Source organism: Castor canadensis, chromosome 1, assembly GCF_047511655.1.
Source record: "Castor canadensis chromosome 1, mCasCan1.hap1v2, whole genome shotgun sequence".
Taxonomy (NCBI): Eukaryota; Metazoa; Chordata; class Mammalia; order Rodentia; family Castoridae; genus Castor; species Castor canadensis.
Genome location: NC_133386.1, coordinates 5,643,565 through 5,664,052, shown reverse-complemented (window position 1 = coordinate 5,664,052; position 20,488 = coordinate 5,643,565). Strand labels below are relative to the sequence as shown.

Genomic DNA, 20,488 nt, shown 5'->3' with positions numbered 1-20,488 from the left:
TTATTCTCAGCACCCTATATGTCTTAGAGAGCTTAATTTTCACTAAAATAAATTATCAGTCCCTATAAACATTGACTTTTAACTCCAAAAATACTTTTAATTGGTTGGAAAATCAGTTTTTGTAATGACTTTATTGCAGAGAGGAGATTCCTGTGCCTCTAACTGCTCCTTCTTCTATAGGTTTATTTTAGACTGAGTATCTATACTTGACATGTGTTGTAGGCCAGTTCTGTGTATTATTTTATTATATTCTACAAACTGATCGATAAAGTATTGCTGTTATGATTGTTATATCATGTCCAAAGGATAATTTTTACCCCTCAAGTTTGGTAGAAATACCTTTGGTGACTGTTAAGAGAATGATGTGCTGATGCTGGACTACTCGGTATTTGCAAAACCTCAAGGAAATCTCTGACCACTTTTTTTTTTACTGAATGATATGTTTATTTTATTTTTTCCATATTTTTATTAGCACATATTTATTGTGCAGTATGAGCGTTTCACTGTGCTATTTCCATACAGGCATATAATCTGCTTTGTATTCACTCCTCCATTACTCTTTCTTATCTCCCCTCCCCCACCCATTCCCTCTTCTTATCTCTCATGCGATTTTAATGAGTTTCATTCTGACTGCTTCATACATGTATACAATACAATGTATTTTTATTATATTCTGCCCCCTTGCCTTCTTACCAATTATGAAATGCTAACTGAATATTTGTATACATACTCCCTCTAGAACAGCATAAAACCTCAAATCTAGGAGAACAGCCAAATTCTTGCTCTGCATTGTAGCTCTCAGCAATAATTGACATATACTTAGTTACTTAAGCACTCACAGCTATTCCAGGCTAAGTACTATTTGAGATACACAGTTGTGGGATATGTTTGCAACCTGCCTTGTCTCCCACAAAACTAAGAACTTTTGTTAAGACACATAGCTATATTGAGAAAATTATATCTTTCTGCTGAAAATGCTACTTTTTCCCATTACCTACGTTTTAGGAGATGATTATAGGAATACACCATTTTAATATAATTTATATTAAAACTTCTTATAAGTTGATCTGAGTGTATTTCATTGAAATAGGATTCTTTAAAAATGTATATATTAGGTTGCAACTACCTTGATGCATTTTAAAATTTTTTAAAGAAGGTTTACAAACAGCTTAGATTGTAGCTATGCAGATTTGTAATTCTGCTAAACCTTGCATATGATCCTGAAAATGTTTAAGTATATTACATATCATTTAAATGACTTACAATTTTATTTTGTACTTCTTGAAGACTCAGAACCCCTTAAATTAATTTCACAAAAGTCTCAACTTCTCCAGAATAAATTTAACTTGCCTCATGCAATTAGTATTTAGAAAGGCTCAAATTAACTGGAACACAGCTAAATAGAACCTTTAATTAACTAGATTTTTTTCTTTAATTCTAATTTTAGAACTTGAAGTCACTAGAAAACAAAGAAGATAGCAAGGATTTGTTTTCAAAATGAGCCCTCTGGGGTCAGTAAATAGTCAGGTTTTCATATTACAGTTATGATCTCTATAAAAGAATGAATAGACATATCAATGGTTCCTGACTCATGAAAGACATATTAAATTACATGTTGTTTGTGAAGGCAGAAAAGTGAGATAATAGATGCTGATAATATTTTTGGCAGTGAGAGACTGAAGCAGAATTGGTTTCCCAGTTATCACTCTGAAAACCAAGAAATTAAGTTAATTCAAACTCATTTTTACTCCAGCATTCTAATTACTCACATGGATTAAGAAATGGTTGAATGAAAGATGAAAAATACTTCTGGGAGAAAAAAAGATGCAATATTTTTGGTAAGGACAATGCTCACTTAAAAAAATTGTAACGAATGCGATGTATTCATTGGCTGTAGCAAAGAGGGTCCTGTCCTCGTAGTCTTTGTCAACTCAACTCTCCTGAGCCCAATGTCACCTGTCCCCTTTCCAGAAATCTTCTAAGAGCATCTGTCTTAAGGGCTTTCTGTCAACTACACTGCTCCAGTTCCTCTGTATAATATTGTTGAACAAATAGGTGTATAAAATCTAACCACACTTAGGTTCACTGTACTATCCTCAGTAAAACTATCCTTTACACACCTGGCACTGTTACTATAACCTTTGATCCTTCTCTGAACCTCAGAATTTGCCACTTGAGATAGAAAATTCATTTTTTCCATCTTGTTTTTCTTAGGAGAGTCTTGTCAAACCCATAGGAAGTAAACCTCTAAGCTAAAATACTGGTTTCTCATTCCACCATTTCATCTATGCACTGATGTTCCTCTTTCCAAAAGTAATGTGAAGGGGCTTAAAAAGACACAGTTAAAACAAGAACCTAAAAAGGGGACGGGGTGGAGGAGAAGAATTCATTCCACTGGAGATATTGTGCTCAGAGGGCAATTGGCAATGGAACCAAAAGGTACCAAGAATATTCCTGAATGGACAAAAAAAACAGGACCCTCAACGGGTCCGCGGTTCATGTTGATCAAGGCAGCAGTTCGGTGCATCAGGGTAGCCAGGTATCTTCTCTGGTCTGAATTTCAACAGGTGTTTTTGCTGCTGAAGTCTTGGGGCTTTTCCATAAATATTTGTTAAGTGACAAGAAATGAATGTGACACTGTGCTGATCAGAACCTGCTGGGAAAGAGCAGAAGATGAGCCCAACTCCTTGTTCTCTTTCATTGTGAGGGGACCTTTGTGGGTGGAGCAGTGCCAAAGGCTCTATTGCACCTGAGGTGTGGTACCTGAGTGCCCCTTGCCCAACAGGGCACTCAATTAAAATGGTGTGGACCCTCATATCTCCTTCTATCGGAAGCATCAGGACCCTGCCCAGTGTTTGTTATTTGGAGTTCTTTTTTTTTTTTTTCCTTTATTTTTTGTTTTAGTTTTATTTTACTTCCAAATTCCTGATGTGGGTATTTCCTGACTTTCTCTCCATCCCTGTTTCTCCCCCTACATCTCTAGTAAATAGAAATCAGTGGTGGCAGATTTAACTGAAGGCTTGGGAGTAGCAGTAGGGTGATTATGACAGAGAAAGGGCAAATGGTCACCATCTCTGTGGTGAACATGGTGGCCATCTTTCTGGCTTCCTGCAGGAGGCAGCGCCAGCCTCTCCTTCAAACCCTTTCAGGGACCACTTCAGATTCCTCCGTTAAGAAGGACAACTTGACTATTCTGTCCTCTTCCATCCCTGCTCAGACTACTCAAAAGGCCTATGTTTACAGAATCAAAATGTACATTGAGATACTTTCCAAGCCAAAAGAGGAGCTATCTTTATGAGAAATGTAGCAACTGACCTAAATTGAAATCAAGTTTGAAAAGAGCGTATGTTTCTTCCCTAAGACACACACACACACACACACACACACCTTGTGTTTCCTCCCTAAGACACACACACACACACACACACACACACCTTGGAGAAGGGGATCTTGACGGTCAGCTGATGACCTGCTAGTGTCCTGGGAATATCTACCAATCAGAGCATTCTCACTTCCTCCTGCAGAAAATGATCCTCAAAGGAGGCTCAGTCCTAGAAGGCAGCATCACAAAGGGAAAAGGACCAGTCCCTGAAGCAGCCGAACTTGGCTAATACTTTTCTCTAGCTTTTTTTTTTGTTTTGACAATTCCGAATAAGCTTATATTGCACATTTGTTAGATTACCCCCACCATCTCTCAGTACAGGTGTCTCTATTGTATCTTCACTTAGGTTCCTTGGGCATATATCCAGGATTGGTATCACGAGAACATATGGCAGTTCTATCTTTAGCTTTTTTTAAATTATTATTGTTTTATTATTCATATGTGCATACAAGGCTTGGGTCATTTCTCCCCCCTGCCCCCCACCTCCTCCCTTACCACCCACTCCGCCCCCTCCCTCTCCTCCCCACCCCCTCAATACCCAGCAGAAACTATTTTGCCCTTATTTCTAATTTTGTTGAAGAGAGAGTATAAGCAATAATAGGAAGGAACAAGGGTTTTTGCTGGTTGAGATAAGGATAGCTATACAGGGAGTTGACTCACATTGATTTCCTGTGCGTGTGTGTTGCCTTCTAGGTTAATTCTTTTTGATCTAACCTTTTCTCTAGTTCCTGTTCCCCTTTTCCTATTGGCCACAGTTACTTTTAAGGTATCTGCTTTAGTTTCTCTGCATTAAGGGCAACAAATGCTAGCTAATTTTTTGGAATTTCCATACCATAACTGACTTGTTTACTGTTTAATCTTGGACAATTTTCAGGAGCTTCCAGAGCCTTACCTTTCTCATCATTAAAATGGGAAGAAGAAGTCTGGCATTGTACGTGCTATTTCCCCTCGAAGGTGGCTTTTCATTTTCCTAGATTATTTGCAAACTGTATCTCTAATCCAACAAGAGAGACTTTGTTTCCAAGGATTTTCAAGCACTTTTGAACAGGTGGCAGACAAACCTTCATCCAGTCTCTTTGAATTGGATGTCACGCCATGAATTTCTAAGAGCTGGTGGGGAGAATAAACCCACTTTTCATCTTTGCATGATAACAGGTAATATGCTTCCCTGAAAGGCAAATGGGTTTTCAATTTAGATAGTCCTGGGTTTAAATCCTGGATTTTGCACTTGTTAGTAGAGTGGCCAAGGCAAAGCATTTACCTTCTGCACCTCAGTTTCATTTCTTTAAAATGGAAGAAATTACATTGTACCTTAAGGTTGTTGCAAGGAAAGTACTTGGTGTAGTGATTGATACACAGTGGGTTGCAGAAGGCCAGGTGCTGAAGCACAAAGGTGAGGTAAGAGACCCCTTGGGTGGTACTTTGCCCTAAGGAATGAAAGATGGACACTCTCCTGTCTGTATATAGAGGACCCTGGCTCTGGTATCCACAGTTGCTTCTCACTTCAAACCTGGGCTGCAGAACACACCCTTGCTCTGGTTTGTCACCTCCTTCCTTCCTGCTTGGGGACCAAGTGACCTGCTTCCCATCCTTATGCACACATGCTCTGTCAGCAAAATGCCCTGTCTTATGTAAGGACAGCAACTGTTCTGGGTTGCCAACCAAAGACAAATTAACTCTCTGAATCTTAACAAAGAAGGACACAGATTTTTCCAACTGTGCGTTAGCACCTGAAACCAAATTCCTCTTAGATCTCTTTAGTGGACACTAAATTATCCCTGATAGCTGCAGAGAAATCACAGCCTACATAGAAAGGTCCCAAATTAGAATGGTTGGCACCTTTAATTATCCCTCATTTCTATGTGCCACTTACAGACAGAAGCAGATGAAAGGAGGATCCTCTGGTCAGTGTTGTTCCCATGCTGCCAGCGATGATGCTTTCAGTACTGGGCCTTTGTGGGACGAAGAAAAAGAGAATGGTAAAGAGCTGATGGGGTTGCCACTGAGTAGTAGCAAAGGCAAAACCCCTAAGCTAATTGTGGATGTATTTCATCATCAGTAAAATGAATGGGTTGGCTAATTTTGCTTCAAGATCTTTCCTGGCTCAGAGCATTCCTTAATACTGTGTTTCACTCAATCTAACACATCCTTTAAGTCTTAGTTCATGTTTTCTCAGTGTATCTCAGTAGAACACTTTGTCTGCAAAAGGCTGAAATTTATTATTTGGGACTAATAAATCAGAGCAAAAAAAGATGTAGAGCCCATGGTATATTATTAGTTTCAAGTTTACTAATCCTTATTTTATGAGGTTTAATTTTCATGGTGTTTACTCTCCAATTCAGACTATTGTCAAAAATAGAATGATTTTGTGTTCAGTGCAGAGAATGAATGTGTGTTTTGCCCTTGCTAAGATAAGTGCTAGAGCCACAAGAAGTCATGGCAGGGCATAAGAGGCCCTTTTGTTTACCGTGATCAAATGAACACCTCACATGTTTTCTAAGGAATTTGTAAGATGTTATAGATTTATTTTTAATAAAACTACAAAGTTGGAAAGCTGGATAATATGAAGCCTGAATCTTGATAAATTAATTATCAATAATACCATGTGCAAAATAAAATTACATTTCAGCAAAGAATATTTTCCTATAACATTATCACTCTGAAACTAATTAGACATTGTAATCTGCAGATAATTAGAAATTTACCTGAAAATATCTGTTCTCTTAAGACTATGTGGAATACTTTGGATGATTACTTAGTGCTCTTTATTTTTTTCTTGATTGCTATATTAGGAAGTTGTAGTCTATGAGGTTTTATAAAAATTAGACAAATCAAGGAGTCAACTGAGCTAGAAGAACATGTGCCTCTGGAAGAAGGGTGTCCTCTTTTTAAAGGCTTCTGGAGATGAGGAGGGGAGTTTCCTGGTGTTCCTCCTGGGCATTACTACCCTGAACTCCCAGAGAATCACACTCATCTCACCACTGTGTCCCTATATTACTTAGGTGCTAATTTTTACATATGATGAACGAGTGCAAAGAAATTAGGACACTGCGTAATAATAATAAAGTGTCCAGCGAAAAATAGTATTGCTCTACTAGAATTGTTTCCTGTACTTAAGTTATTATAATTTCCCTATGCTAATTTTAAGCTTTTCATTTGAAGGGATATCCTAGTAACTTTTCATTACAGTTCCTTGTTTACACATCAGCGTAATTTCCCTGTTCACAGATTTTCTGAATCTGTTCTGGTTTGGCCACATGTTTTTTGGTAATGAAGCTACAACCACACCTTACTTTAAGAGTGGTTCTTATAAAGTAGAAATTTCTAGATGTATAAAGCTACATTTATTATCTTTACTTTAGCCAGACTCAACAACAATTATCTGGTTTCATAGCTAGTCTCTTTTCCCTCCTCCCTCCTCTATTTTCTCTTCTTTTGATTGGGTCCTTCATGTGCCAGGCTCTGTATTTGACGTTGGGGTATAACTGTGAACAAAAGTCAAGACCTGAAGTCTTATGAAATGTTAAGTTTTCAGAGGGGGAAATGCCAATTAGATACATAATCAAGGAAAAGCATAATTTCAGACAGTGTTAATTGCCATAAGAAAATTGAAGCCAGGCACTGCTGGGTCATACCTATAACCCTAGCTACACAGGAGACAGAAATGCAGGAGACAGAGGTCAGAAGGATCATGGTTTGAAGTCAGCTAAGGTAAATAGTGTGTGAGACCCAATCTTGAAAATATTCAACACAAAAAAATGGCTGAAAGAGTGGCTCAGTGGTAGAGCACCTGCCTAGCAAGGGTAAGACCCTGAGTTCAAATCCCAGTACTGCCCCCACCCCCACAAAGAAAACTGAAACAGAGTGATATAGGGTTAGGTACTCACTTCAGATGGATTGGTCACAAAAGGTTTTATCAAGATTGTCTAGCACAAAAGCTTCAATTCTCCTGGGAATTTCTTAATATTTAGAATTTAAAGTATGTAATTATTCTTTTATATTTTATCTTTGTTCACTAATCATAAATAAATCATGCGTGGATTATCTACACATATCTTAAGGCATGTTTTGAATGTAGTCATTATTTTAAGTTGCAAAGATTGGTTTATTTGGATAAGAAGTGTTCTCCAAGGGACTACAGAGTATAGAAGGCTGCTGCTATTCTGAGTGCCTACAAAACTTTTTAAACTGAAGAATATCATTGAACACTATATAAATTACAGCAATAAGATACACCATAATGGCCTTTCTCAGTATCTAAGAGTACCTGGAAATCATTGTCTATTCATGTGAAAATACCTTGAATATGAATTGTGTATTCCTAAATGCAGTCAACCCTGGGCATCATGGGAATTCATTCCAGGACCCGCACGGATACCACAACCTGTGTATGTTCACGTCGCTTTCATAAATGGTGTAATATTTGCACAGAGTCTACATATATCCTCCTATATGCTTTACACCTCTCCAGATTACTTATATTACTACCTAATACAAGGTAAATTTTATATATATACTTGTTATACCTAGTTGCTTAAGGAAAACAGACAAGGAAAAATGTCTATGTATATTTAGTACAAATACACATTAATTATTTTTTACCTGAAGTTGGTTGGATCTACAATCTGAAGGACATTTCAACAAAATGATTATTATTGAAATTGCTTATACAAAGTTGACTAATCAATAAGAAACTTGGAGAATTAAAGATCACATTAGGAAGACACTCAGGAGAAAGTGAAATGAAAATTGAGGGTTTCAAGGGAAAAATCGAACAAGGAAAAATTTTCTGCTATTAAATGAAAGTCATTTTATACATTTTCAAATAAATTATGGTGGAAATCCATTCCCTGTGATATTTAGAATAGAATAGTCACACTATTAGTAGAACGAAAAAGAAAACCAGGACTTCTAGTTATCTATTTTTTCTTTCCTTGCTGTGCTGGGGATCAAACCCAGGACCTTGTACATGCTAGCCAAGTGTTCCACCACTGAGCTGTACCCCCAACCCTTGGCTTTTTGAGGCAAGCCTCCTGCCTTAGCCTCCTGAGTGCTGAGATTACAGGCATGCACCACCACACCTGGCTAATTCTCGTTATCTTAAAGACGAATCTCAATTCTAATAGTAATTATGCCAAGTCTTACTTTATTTTTCATATGATAGACAGAAAAGCTCAGGATCAGAACTTGTGTAAACCATGGTCCTAAAATATCAAGGCAGTGGATTCATGGCTGGGGCTTCTAACTGCAGATTTCCTAAGTTCTCCTCCACAGTGCTCCACCAGTGGCATTTGAAAACAGTAGGAAATAGTGATGTTTTAAAATTTTTCTGAGTTTGGCCAAAATATGGAAGAAATATTTGCCTCAATAAATGTATTAGTCAGATACCTTCATTCAATAAACACAAATTCATAACTGTGTAAATCTTTATAATAATTGAATAACTAATGCACAAACCAACAAAAACTAATCATGAATAGAGAATCAAGAAGGAACAAGATAATTTTTTGGTAGGGTAGAAATAAATGTTCTGTTTTTTTTTATTTTTTAAATGTTTTTATTAGTATATGATAGTTATATAGTGGGTTTCATTGTGACATTTCCATGTATTCACATATTGTGCCCCAGTTTGATTCATCCACTCCATTGCTCTCCTTCTTCCCCCTCAGTTTCTTAAAATGACTTCAACAGGTTCCACAGTCACACGTGTACAGAGACTACCTCACCATATTCACCCTCCTTCACCCTCTCCATTTATCCTCCCCTCCCATTGTACCCCTCCCCTGCATTCTTGCCCTTCACTATTTAAGTGTCTATTCATTGTTCAGTGGGATTTTGCCTTGGCATTTTACCTGTAAATATATTGTACTTTAATCATTCAAACAGGAACAAGATCACTAAATATGTCACTTCCCTCTTACTTTTCTCTATGAAGAAAGCACCCATTTCCAGATCTTTTCATGATCAACTAGTATTTTGGCATATATATATATATGTATATACATATATATATATATACATATACACACACATATAAATATACACACACAATTTGTGTGGACTCCAATCTAACATTTTTTATTTTGCCAATATAATTTATGCAAGTTTGAGAAAAACAGCAAGCAGAGTATGATTCTATTAAGAAAATTATACATATATATTTATATACATATATGAATATGTACAAAATTATGTATATATGTTTATATATTTAAATAGGTATTTAAATAGGGACATTTGGAAATTGCAAGGAAATTTGTACAGATTATAGGAAACCTTCATAGGAAAGAAGAAGCCAAGCCAGTAATTTCTAAAACTGAAGTATTTTGGTAAAACCTTATTAAGAAAAACTGGAGGTCTAGACATGCATATTCTCCTAGCAGCTACCTCCTGTGACCCCACCCCACCCCAGCTAAACTCATCCCGTATTTATGCAAAGCTAAGTGAGTTGCAAGGGCAGCATGCATAAAGAGAAGGTGATCGTTTCTGGAGGTGTGTTCAAGTGTTTTACAGTGTCTTATCATCTCTCATTACACTGATTTTGGCCTCACAGATTGATGATCACTAGTCACAAGCTGAATTCTATTAGTATATTCAAAAAAGATAATTACTCAATTAAGAAGTGAAAGTTGCAAAACCTAGTTGAAAGTGTAATACAGTCATTTATAGTACAAATCTAAGTCTGATTTGGATTCAGACTCCAGAAATTAATGCTAAACTTAGGCTTTCTACCCAATCTGTTTTCCCCTTGATGTACATGTGTCATTTGTATTATGAGATGAGGTTATCATGAAATAAGTAAGAGTACTGACTTCCGAGGGTGGTCTTTGTCAGGTAACTGACGAAGTGGCCCGGCAGATAATAAGCTAGACTCGGCACTCTGTGAGGGCACAGTCCTGACTTCCCACTGCTTTCTCAGTACATCATGAGGTGCCTGGTTCTTCACAGATACCCCTAAAGTGCCGACTGACTCACAAAAGGTGAGTCACGTGTTACCACTTTCTAAGGTTTTGAGGTACAATTGACTTGTTACTAAATCCTCACTTTTAGTCACTCACCAAATACGTGTGTATGTCTGAGGGCTGGCAAGGAATTTCAAACTGTTTTTTATATAATTCTATGGAATTTTTAATCTGGTAGGGAGGCATTAGGTTGTCAAATGTCTAAAGCAAAGGCCATCCTTCAGGGATCACATCTGGATTCACCAGTAGTTGTTTTGACCTAAAACCAGCAACGAAGCAAAGGAGGATGACCCTCTGAGATCCCACTAGATCCAAAGTGTAATTAAATGCACTAAAGCATAGGTACATTAATTTTATTCTAAGTAGCCTGAAAAAGGGAGTTTGTACTACTTGTAGATGTGATACATATTCTTCTAGAAATTAGCTAAGTTAAAAGCCAACTTGACACCCAAATTCCCAATGACTCTCATAAGACCGCCTTAACAGTAACTGGATATGCTACTCCAAGCTGAGGCATGGAAAGAAGGTCAGGGAAACAGTAAATTGTTGCCTACTGTTCAACTACAAATGGAAAAGCTGAATAACAAACACTCACCCCTCAATTCCTCGTCACTCAAGTCATTTGCTCTTCAATAAACAACACCCAGCTACAAACAGATTTTATTGCTTACAAACGAGCAGTGCTTCTGCTTGCAGACTTCCACATTAGAACTCACATTAACAATATTGATTATTTTGCAAATTTGCATAAACTCAATATTGGAATGGACTCTCACGATTGTTTTGTATTCTGAATAAGACCCATCAGGCAAAAACATGAGGAAGGAAAAAAATGCTCAGATGAAAGATACGTTGTCAAACTAGTTCAGGCATTTTTGGGGGAACTTTTCTTTTTCCTCCCTAAATGCTCAGATATGTTAAAGAATTTTATTAATAAGACAAACCATTTTAATCTTCCTCTCAAATTTTCTCTGCCAAGTTGCCTACCATTTTTCCACTGGTAGATATGATTGTTATTATATAATTTTTAAAATATCACTTAGGGCTTTGGACTAGGCTTGGGGGCCTGGATGTTATACTCACCCACCTTCCTACTTAGAGCTTCAGTCAATGGGTCTATATACAGGACTGTAGATAAACGGAAAAGTGACAGTTAACTAATGATACTGGAAAATGCCCCCAAATCTTCAAATCAAGGTCTGTTATGACAAATCCTGTGGAAGCATGCAAGCAGGCTCATGTGGTCTACATCCAGAGCTTGTTCTCCCCCTTCTAAATTTTGCTGCAATAATTGTGCCCTTGACTTGGGTGCTTAGCATTAAGTGTAAAGAATTATTAGCGTGGCAATCTGCTAATGCTCCAAGTCTTATTTTTAAATAGTCTTCAACAATCATATTTCCAAAGAGATTTTCTCCTTCCAATATGATCTGTTAAGTGCTTACTGACTGCTCAGTCTTGGAAATTATTTTTTCCATTCCTTGGAGCTTGAGCTCCAGGGTCTGCCTGTAATTGCTCCACATCATGTTTGTCTGAAGTGAACTAAAAAAATGAGAAGGAAAAGTTTTATACATTTCCTCTCCTAGACAGAGTGCAAGCTTAAAAGAAGATGGCCTCCCAGGTTTTTGTCCCTTCATCCCATCCCAACCTCCAATGCAGAAGCCATGCTGTTCCATGCAGGAGAAGACACCTGGTGGTAGAGTTAGATATTTATGACCACCATCATGGGGTTGATCTCAAAACAGTTGGAGGGGATCCTCATTGGAGGTTGGTACAAAGGATGCTTTAAGCCACACTGATGTCTTCTTCTAAGGGGTAGGAAGTGGAAAGTGGTAAGGGAGACTCTAGCTGCAAAGCCCACTGGGCACCACACCCGCTTTTCTCTCTGCCCTCCAGTAGTGTGGAGGAGGACGGAGCCACAGAGCAACCAGCAGGGGAGATGCAGCAGAATCAACAGAGGAGTTTGGGCTTTGTGGGTTTCTCTCTCTTTACTGTGTATCAAACCATTTCAACATTTGGGAGTCCCGAGTCAGATGTGGACTGCACTGTGAATGTTTTGTATCTTAAAGAAATAGTCTAGAGAATACATTATGCAGTGCCCTTTGGTTCAGACATGGTGTTTCCTCCTATCAGAAGGCTCAATGCTTTTAATTAAATAGCTAACGATGGGTAATCTTTTGCTTTATAGACTTATAACTATAATGAACAATTTTCTGTCCCTACACTATTAGATAGCAACAGTCACCATGGCAACTAAATTGAGAGCTATAAATTATTTCTTATAACATTATTTTTGGAACTTTACCTAAGGTGGAAGGTATATTAGTTTAACTATTTAAATATTAAATTTAGAATGTACATGTGTATAATAAATAGTATGAGCAAAGCCCAGTGTTACAAGTGGATTAAAGCCTGAGACTTTTTTAGGAAAATTATTAACACATTTTAGGTATTTATACTGATTAGTGTGGATAAGATAAAATACCATGTTTCACATTTTGTACAGTATAATTAAAAATAAATGTTATAACATTGAAGTAAGAGATAGTAAATTATAACAATAGTAGTTTCAAAAGTCGTATATGTGAATAAAGAGAGGAAATAATTGTAAACTTATTTGTTGATGTTTCTTCTCGGAAATAAAACTATACCACTGTAACTATCTTGATGAATTATTTTTGAATAAAGTAATAAGAAATATTTTAATAAAGACTAAATAACTTTTTATAGAGTTCAATACTTTAAAAATATTAGACTTGATTCTTTTTCTTATGTCTTCCTTTTCTTTCTACACAAATTGTTACTCTTGTTATACATTAAGATGGCTTTGTGCATGAACCTTGGGTTTGATGTTTAGTGCTGCAAAATAAGGAAGGGGAGGGAGGCAGGGAAGGAAGGAAGGAAGGAGAAAAAGGAAAGAGAGATTTTCCAGTACTATTAGTGAGATTTAAAAGCCTTTGAATTTGAAGACAAAGCTACCATGTATGAGATAAATTAAAAATTAAACCTTCAACTTCATATAATATTTTGGTTTTAGCTTGCAGTTTACCATGATTAACAGTATTATAAGATTAATATATAAACATAAACCCCATATTATACTATATCTTAGTGGAACAAATGACTATGGTGACAAATTTCAAGACATCTAGAATTTCTTTGTTGATGTTCTAGAAATATTATTGCTATTATAGAATGGCTCTTTATATTTAATATTAAAATTTTAGTACTATTTAAATTTTTATTCACTGAGTATTAATTTTCCTGTGATACCTAATTGTGTACAAAGAAATCTCAGCACAGCTCCATGCCCTCCTTATCTTTTAAAAGCCTCTTAGTTTAAATAATGATCCTCAAAAACTAAAAGCAATGAAATTCTCTATCCCTTCACAAAGAATTGTATTAAGCCTCATGTAAAAAATATATTACATAATAAATACTTTATTGCTAGTTGTGCCTGAAGAGCCCAGCCTATTTTTAAAAGTCCTCTCCCCTATAGAATACTTCCTTACTAAAGTGGGGAGATAAAATAGAGAAAAAGTAAAACTATGTATTTAGCTACCCTTCCTGCTCAAAGTGTTCAGAGTTTCAAAAGTTTCCTTACATCTATTGGGCAAAAACCAAATTGAACCATATGACTTGTGTGTGTATGTGACGCTGGGGATGGAACCCACAACACTGTGCATGCTAGGCGAGTGCGCTCCTACTGAGCTATACTCCCAGCCCACACTATTTACTTTTTATTTATGAAAACCCATTGGCCTCATATGTTTCTGTCTTGAAACCCCACATGTATGTTTTTGAAATCACTGGTAACAGGGAACAGTGGTGCTAAAATTAATTTATTGTGTTCATTTGCATCAACTTAATACATGAGCAATAGATTTTTTTAATGAATTCAATATAGGACATAAAAGTTAATCTACTAAAAGTATAACCAGTGGTTAGAATAAATGAGGAATGTGTTAGACTTTTTGTTTCTGTGACAAAATACCTGCCATAAACAACCAAGGGAAGAAGGATTCATTTTGGCTCATAGTTTCAGTCCATGATGGGGAGGAGGTGTGACAGAGCAACTCATATCAAGGTGGCCAGGAAGCAGAGAAAGAGAGAGAGAGAGAGAACACCTGCACTTGGTGGGCTTTCTCCCTTTTCCCCTTTTACTACATCCAGGCCCCCAGTCTATGGGATGGTGCTGTCCACATACCATATCCACAAAAGGACAGGTTTTCTGGCCTCCAGATGCAGAACTTTTTTTGTCTTTGTATACAGCAACTTTGTTGGGTTTTAACTCAGTTCAGTAATCACTCACTGAAGTAAGTGTTATAAAAAGCTGCCACTTGTGAATTTGTAGGTGGTATGACCACGCCCCTTGTGAGACTCTACATGAAAGAATCATCACTTATGTGACATTGATTTTTGATAGATTCATTTAGGACCATTGTTAGATGTATTCCAATAGCAGTATACACTTCTGTTTATCATAGCAGAAGCAAAGTAAGAAAAAAGACCAAAATCTATTACATAACATACTGCAAAAGAATGAGTCCCTTTCAGGGCTTTGAATATTCGAGGTGGATGGTGGCATGCAGCCAGCTTCTGCGTGTTTGTGAACAAAAATAGCAAACTGTGATGCTTTAGTAACAGTAGATTATATGGAGTAAGGTCAGCTATGATTATTAACCAAGAATTTTTAACCAAGAATGCTTTAGAAAGATAGAAATGAAAATTTATATTCCTTTTAGAATAAAATTTATCTTAAACTTCTATAATTCAACACCTCTGAAACATTACAAAAATATTCAGTAAAAATAAATCGCACCTGTCTGAAGTCTTCTTCCAAGGTACCTGGATCTACAAATCACTTTAATCTCATTGTGCCTGCATGTAAGCAAGGCTACATTTTATGCCGGGCAAGTCAAAGTTGTGTAGCAAAACAGTATCATTGAGGGCATGCTGCCTGTATCTATGAGATGTAGCAGACACGCGCATCAAGCCACCTTCTTCTGTACAGTTATGTCTACAGAAGGGCACAAATGCTCGGGATGTCATGTGGGTGTGCGTACCATCGTGCTGGTGGTAGTGGTTGTCATGGTGATGTTCGTGGTGTAATCTGAGTATAAAATTGGATTGAAAAGTCCAGTACATGGACTACATTCCTAGCTAGCCTCAGTGCCCACACTTTGCACTTTAGGTTGTGCCTACTAGCAGTTGATTAAAATATTCAAACCCAGCACGTTTTGTATGTTAGTCCGTTTCATGTTGCTGTAACAGAATACCACAGACTGAGTCATTTGTAAAGGAAAGAAATTTGTTCCTTACAGTTCTGGAGCTGGGAATTCCAAGGTCAAAGGTCCAGCCTCTGGTAAGGACCTCCTTGCATCAATCTTGGCAAGCAAGAGAGGATGAGAGAGCAGGAGATGGGACTCACAACCTCAAGCCCCTTGCAATCAAGAGTGGGGAGTGCTCACAACCTAAACTCCTCCCATAGACCTCATCTTCCTATGCTGCTGCACTGGGGATTAAGATTCCAACATGTACTTTTGTGGGGGATACATTCACACCCAGCACAGACTTATTCCAAAGGCTGCCTGATTGCTGTCTTCAAAATGATTACAGCTCATTAAGGGACCTATTTTCCTTTGGGGCTACAAATAAGGTCCAGCTTTCTGACTAAGTCATGCCTGCACTCCCACAAAAGTTAAGTGCTAATGAAAAACAGTTAATAGCATCAACATTCCAGATAGGTATAAAAGTGTTTCCCCGATAATCAAGGTAAAGAGGTTTGCAAAGCTGTGTACCTGTGGATTTGTGGGCTGAGGAAACACAGAGAAGACTTTATGGACACATAGAACATAGGGGCTCCTGTCTTTTGTCATATTGGACACTTGAAGCTCAGCTCCTGGCTTTCAGCACTGAACAGCAGATGAGCTGAATGAACTAGATGAGGGCTGACAATCATACCTGGAGAAGCATTCTCTCCAGTGTTCAGGCCTTTGCCTAGGCATTTCTCCTGCCTGTCCCCAATAACCACTTCAAGCTTGCCTTGTGCGCCCTGGGTTGTATTTCTGTATCATTTCCTCTCCTCTTCATTTTGTTTTCATGGAGTGACTGAAAAACAATAGATAGATAGATAGATACATAGATACATAGATAGACTGATATTTTGAGATATATATAGATATACATATGTATATAGATATATATGTATATATATTTATTCAGCACACTCAAAAACAATTTAAGACAGGCTTGGTCCTGGAGTAGAAGGACCAAAAAACAAGTTTCCAAGTCCAGATCTATGCAACAAGATTTCCGAGGAACATGTTAATTTTATGCCAGTGGGTTTTCTTTCCATCACTCATGCAACAATGACTATTCTTTGCCTCTCATTTTATATCCTAGAGAATCAAACCTAAAAAGAGAAGCGCTATGAAGTCAACAGATTGTCCTTTCCTTTTCCTTACCTTGGCACTCATTTCCCTAAAGTACTATTTCCTAAACTCCAAGATCCCAATTAAATCATTTGGAGGTGGGGGAGAGCATTTTCATTTTTATGGACACTCACAAAATGATGAAAACCCTCCATCAGGCTTGACACACACTGAGCTTCAACCTTCATGGCAGTTTCACTCATTGTTGTATGCCGAGCCTTGGAACAGTGTCTAATAATAGCCATTATTTACTAAATGAAACAAATTTTTAATACTTAAAGTCAGAATTAAAGTTCTGTGCTTCATCTGTCACTACTAGTTCTTTAGCTGACCACTAATTAATTAGTTTGATTTTTTAAAGCAATTTTTCAGATAATTATAAACGCATTTTTACCCGTACTTTAACTGTCTGGCTCATAGGAAATGTTGAATACCACGATTTGCCTTTCATGTTTTTCATGACACTACTATTTTGGGTCTCTTGCCTTCTTCTCTGGTCGCTAATTAACTTGTTAGATTTGGAGAGTATGTCTCACATCACTCTAAAGTTGTGTTTGCTGATCGTTTATCAAGTATTTCTCACATTACAGATGTCCAGTAGACGTAAGTTCCCCTTTCGTTCTTCTAATGACTCGATCATTCAGGTTCTCTGCTTGCTTACACTGTGCTCCCAGTGTTAACCAGTTTAGAGATTGAGTTTATATTTATTTCTTTTCAATTACATCTTTGATTTTATCAGTTACTTTGTATTTTTCAGTCTTGGGGCAAGTTCACTACAAATGATCTGTATTCAGCATGAGTAAACATCGATTCACATGCATCAAATGATTTTTCAAAAAGTATCTGTGTATATATATATATATATATATGTATATATATCATTTATTACAAATGATAGAAAGAGATAAATTATGAACCAAATGATGTAAGATGTAAACAGTAGACAAATCTGGATGAAAGTATGTGTAATATTATTTTTATTTTTGGTAAATTTGAAATTATTTCCTAACAAATTTGTTTTGAAAAATCAAATAAGCAAACATGTAATTACTTCATAAATTTTGGCGATCAGTAATGCATGGGGTACATACTTTGCTCTTAATTAGGACTAAAATAGTGTTTTCAGTGAGCTGAAAGTATACAATAGCATTGTTAGCATAAGCCCCCTCTCCTATGGAGGAAAGGTGTATGCCTGTGTATGGATTTGGAATTTATGTAACTTTTGCCAGCTCATCAAAGATTAACTTGTTTCAGCACTAAAGTTCAGTGAGGTCAAACAGAAATTTCAGGGACCCAAGCTTATTTATTAGTAAAACATGAATCCAGCCTATGCAAATGGATTGAGCTCATTCATGTCACAGCATCACAATTACATGGGGCACTGTCTGCTCTCTGGTCACTTGATACATATTTACTGAGTCCTTTGCTTACTGAAAGTGTGCAGTAGGGGACTGAATATTAGCTATGTCACCCCTGTCATAGTTCCCTAATTTTCTGAGTTAAATCAAGCACATCTTAAGGTTACTGTAAGCACACTGCACTAAACTACTGCAGGGCTTATTAGTCATCAACCAGAAATACTCTCTTTTCAATGCTCTACTTAGTGTGCCATTTTGACCAACACCTTTTCCTAGAAGCTCTTTTCCCTTGTTATCCTGGACAACTCTCCCCAGGGCTTTCCTCAGGCCATCTAGCCAGTCTTCTTCAGGCTCAGAAAGCTGGGTCCTCCTCTGCCTCCTATCTCTCCTGGGCCCTTCCTATGGGCCTCAGTTATTCCAGCCTTTTTCTTTTATAAACAGTCTGATCCTTTCTTCTGTATCCCATGAACCTGATGAAATATTATGTGACAATATAAACAAATGATCCAGGGTTTCCTCTTAGAAAAACTCAGAGACCTGCTCACTAATCCCTCCAGGAGTGACTGTCTTATGTGACATAAGGAAGGTAGGAAGTAGACACAGAAGACCCTTCCTATAGCCCTCTGGTGCATTTTAGTATTTTAGTTCAGGACTTATTTTATTAGCAGTTTTTCAGTGTCTACTATTTTCTGAAGTTTTATGTTTATATTTTATGAGAGGAAATTGGCTTTCATGCCTTATTTTTGTTACACAGATCTAGAAGAGTGTCAGTATTGACTTTCTTATAATTGTTAGTCATGTTCCTTTGCTCTTACCTGGAGGTAAGAGGTATTGTATTTATCCACAGAATAATTGTGCAACCCCAGTTTTATTTCAAAATAGCTTTTGGTATCATGGAAGTGCTCTTTACCAATGACCAGATTTTACCAAGTTCCTTCCAGGTTGTTGGGTTGTCAAAAAATAAGTGAAAGATGGCTTGAGTGGATGATGGACATGATCTCTGGAGAACACAGTGGCTCTTTTCTTGGCACATGGACTCTCTTGGAGTGCGGGACCGCAGATGTTTAAGCATTGTGCTGCCTGTGATTTCTGTAATCACAAAGACACTCTCATGGCATCTCTATTGGAAAACTTCATTGTCAATCTCCCTACAGATATTCAGAGTGAAAGATCAACAATTCTGGGTATATTTATCCCAGGAAAAATATAAAATATTAAGAAATGTAACTATTTTGACTTATCAATATTGAAACTGGATATTGAGATATTCCCAGAAAGTCTTGGCCTTGGCTTACCACTATTCTGGACCACCTTCCCTGGGGTTATGTTCAGCCACTAGCCTTGGTTTACAAAATGCCCATTCCCCAAAGGTGGTTAAAGGTCTGTAGTCAGTGTTGGCAACTGTCTTAGTCCATTTGTGCTGCTCTAACAAAATATCTGAAAGTGAATAATTCACAAGCAACAGAACTTAATTCTTACCATTATGGAGGCTGGGAAGTCCAAGATCACATCACTGGCAAATCAGTGTCCGATGAGGGCTGCAATCTGCTTCCCGGATGGTGCCTTGTTTTGCTGCGTCCTCTCATGACAGAAGGAAAAAAGGGCCCAAACCCTGTGCAGAGCAGCTTTTTAAAAGGCCTTAATCCTATGAATAAGGTAGGAACACTCGTAACCCTTCACCTCCTAAAAGCCCCACTTCTTAACCCTATTGCATGGAAGATTAAATTTCAACATGAATTTTGCAGGAACATTTGAACCATAACAGTGACAGAGAGCCCAGTCCCTGAGAGTAGGTGAGGGTCCATCCTCAATGTGGGTGTCATAGGTCTCAGTCCCCACAGAAAGGTGGAGAGATAGGATATCAGGGAAGAATCCCTTTCTGTGGATACTTCTCCCCTGCCCAGGGCTGGAGAATGTCCTCTTATCCAGAGGAACAGAGTGGTTGGAAGCATTTCTTTAAGCAGTTGTTTTCATAGGAGGCCTTTGTTCACATTTGGCAGCTCTCAGCACTGGAAACCCAAAGACCAGGAATTCAAAAGGCAAAACTGTTTTCTTTAGTTTTCTGCTGTAACAACCCTTCCCCAAGGCAAGCAGATCCAGCCGTTGCCCAGGTAGGAAGGAATCAGCAATATTTTTAGTATGATCATGGTGGTCAGAGCAGGAGCTCACTTATTAAGCAGTAATCTCAATTCCTCCATGATAGAAAAGTACAAAACTGTCAAAAATGAGCATTATAAAGGAATCATAATAATGACACTGCGAGAAATAGAAAATAAGAGTGGATATAGCATTCATCTCACCTGATAACCCATTATAACTCTTAGGCTTTTGACGCACACTTGGAGCTGTTATCCA

General features: G+C 37.5%; 1 protein-coding gene and 1 long non-coding RNA gene across 7 annotated transcripts in view; one reads left to right on the top strand and one right to left on the bottom strand.

The window, feature by feature from the left end:
• Positions 1–20,488, top strand: part of Pacrg (parkin coregulated) — a 490,523-nt gene that overhangs the window by 118,741 nt on the left and 351,294 nt on the right. The window lies entirely within an intron of this gene.
• On the bottom strand, positions 112–20,056 carry LOC141422569 (uncharacterized). 5 transcript variants are annotated; one of them, XR_012447204.1, is made up of 6 exons: positions 19,613–20,056; positions 18,949–19,222; positions 16,306–16,452; positions 5,256–5,334; positions 4,275–4,550; positions 112–2,656 (listed from the first exon to the last, which is right to left on the bottom strand). It is a non-coding gene; the product is annotated as an uncharacterized lncRNA (long non-coding RNA). The 5 variants fall into 5 exon arrangements; XR_012447203.1 differs by having other exon boundaries at positions 112–2,653; XR_012447206.1 differs by having other exon boundaries at positions 112–2,653; positions 4,275–4,492.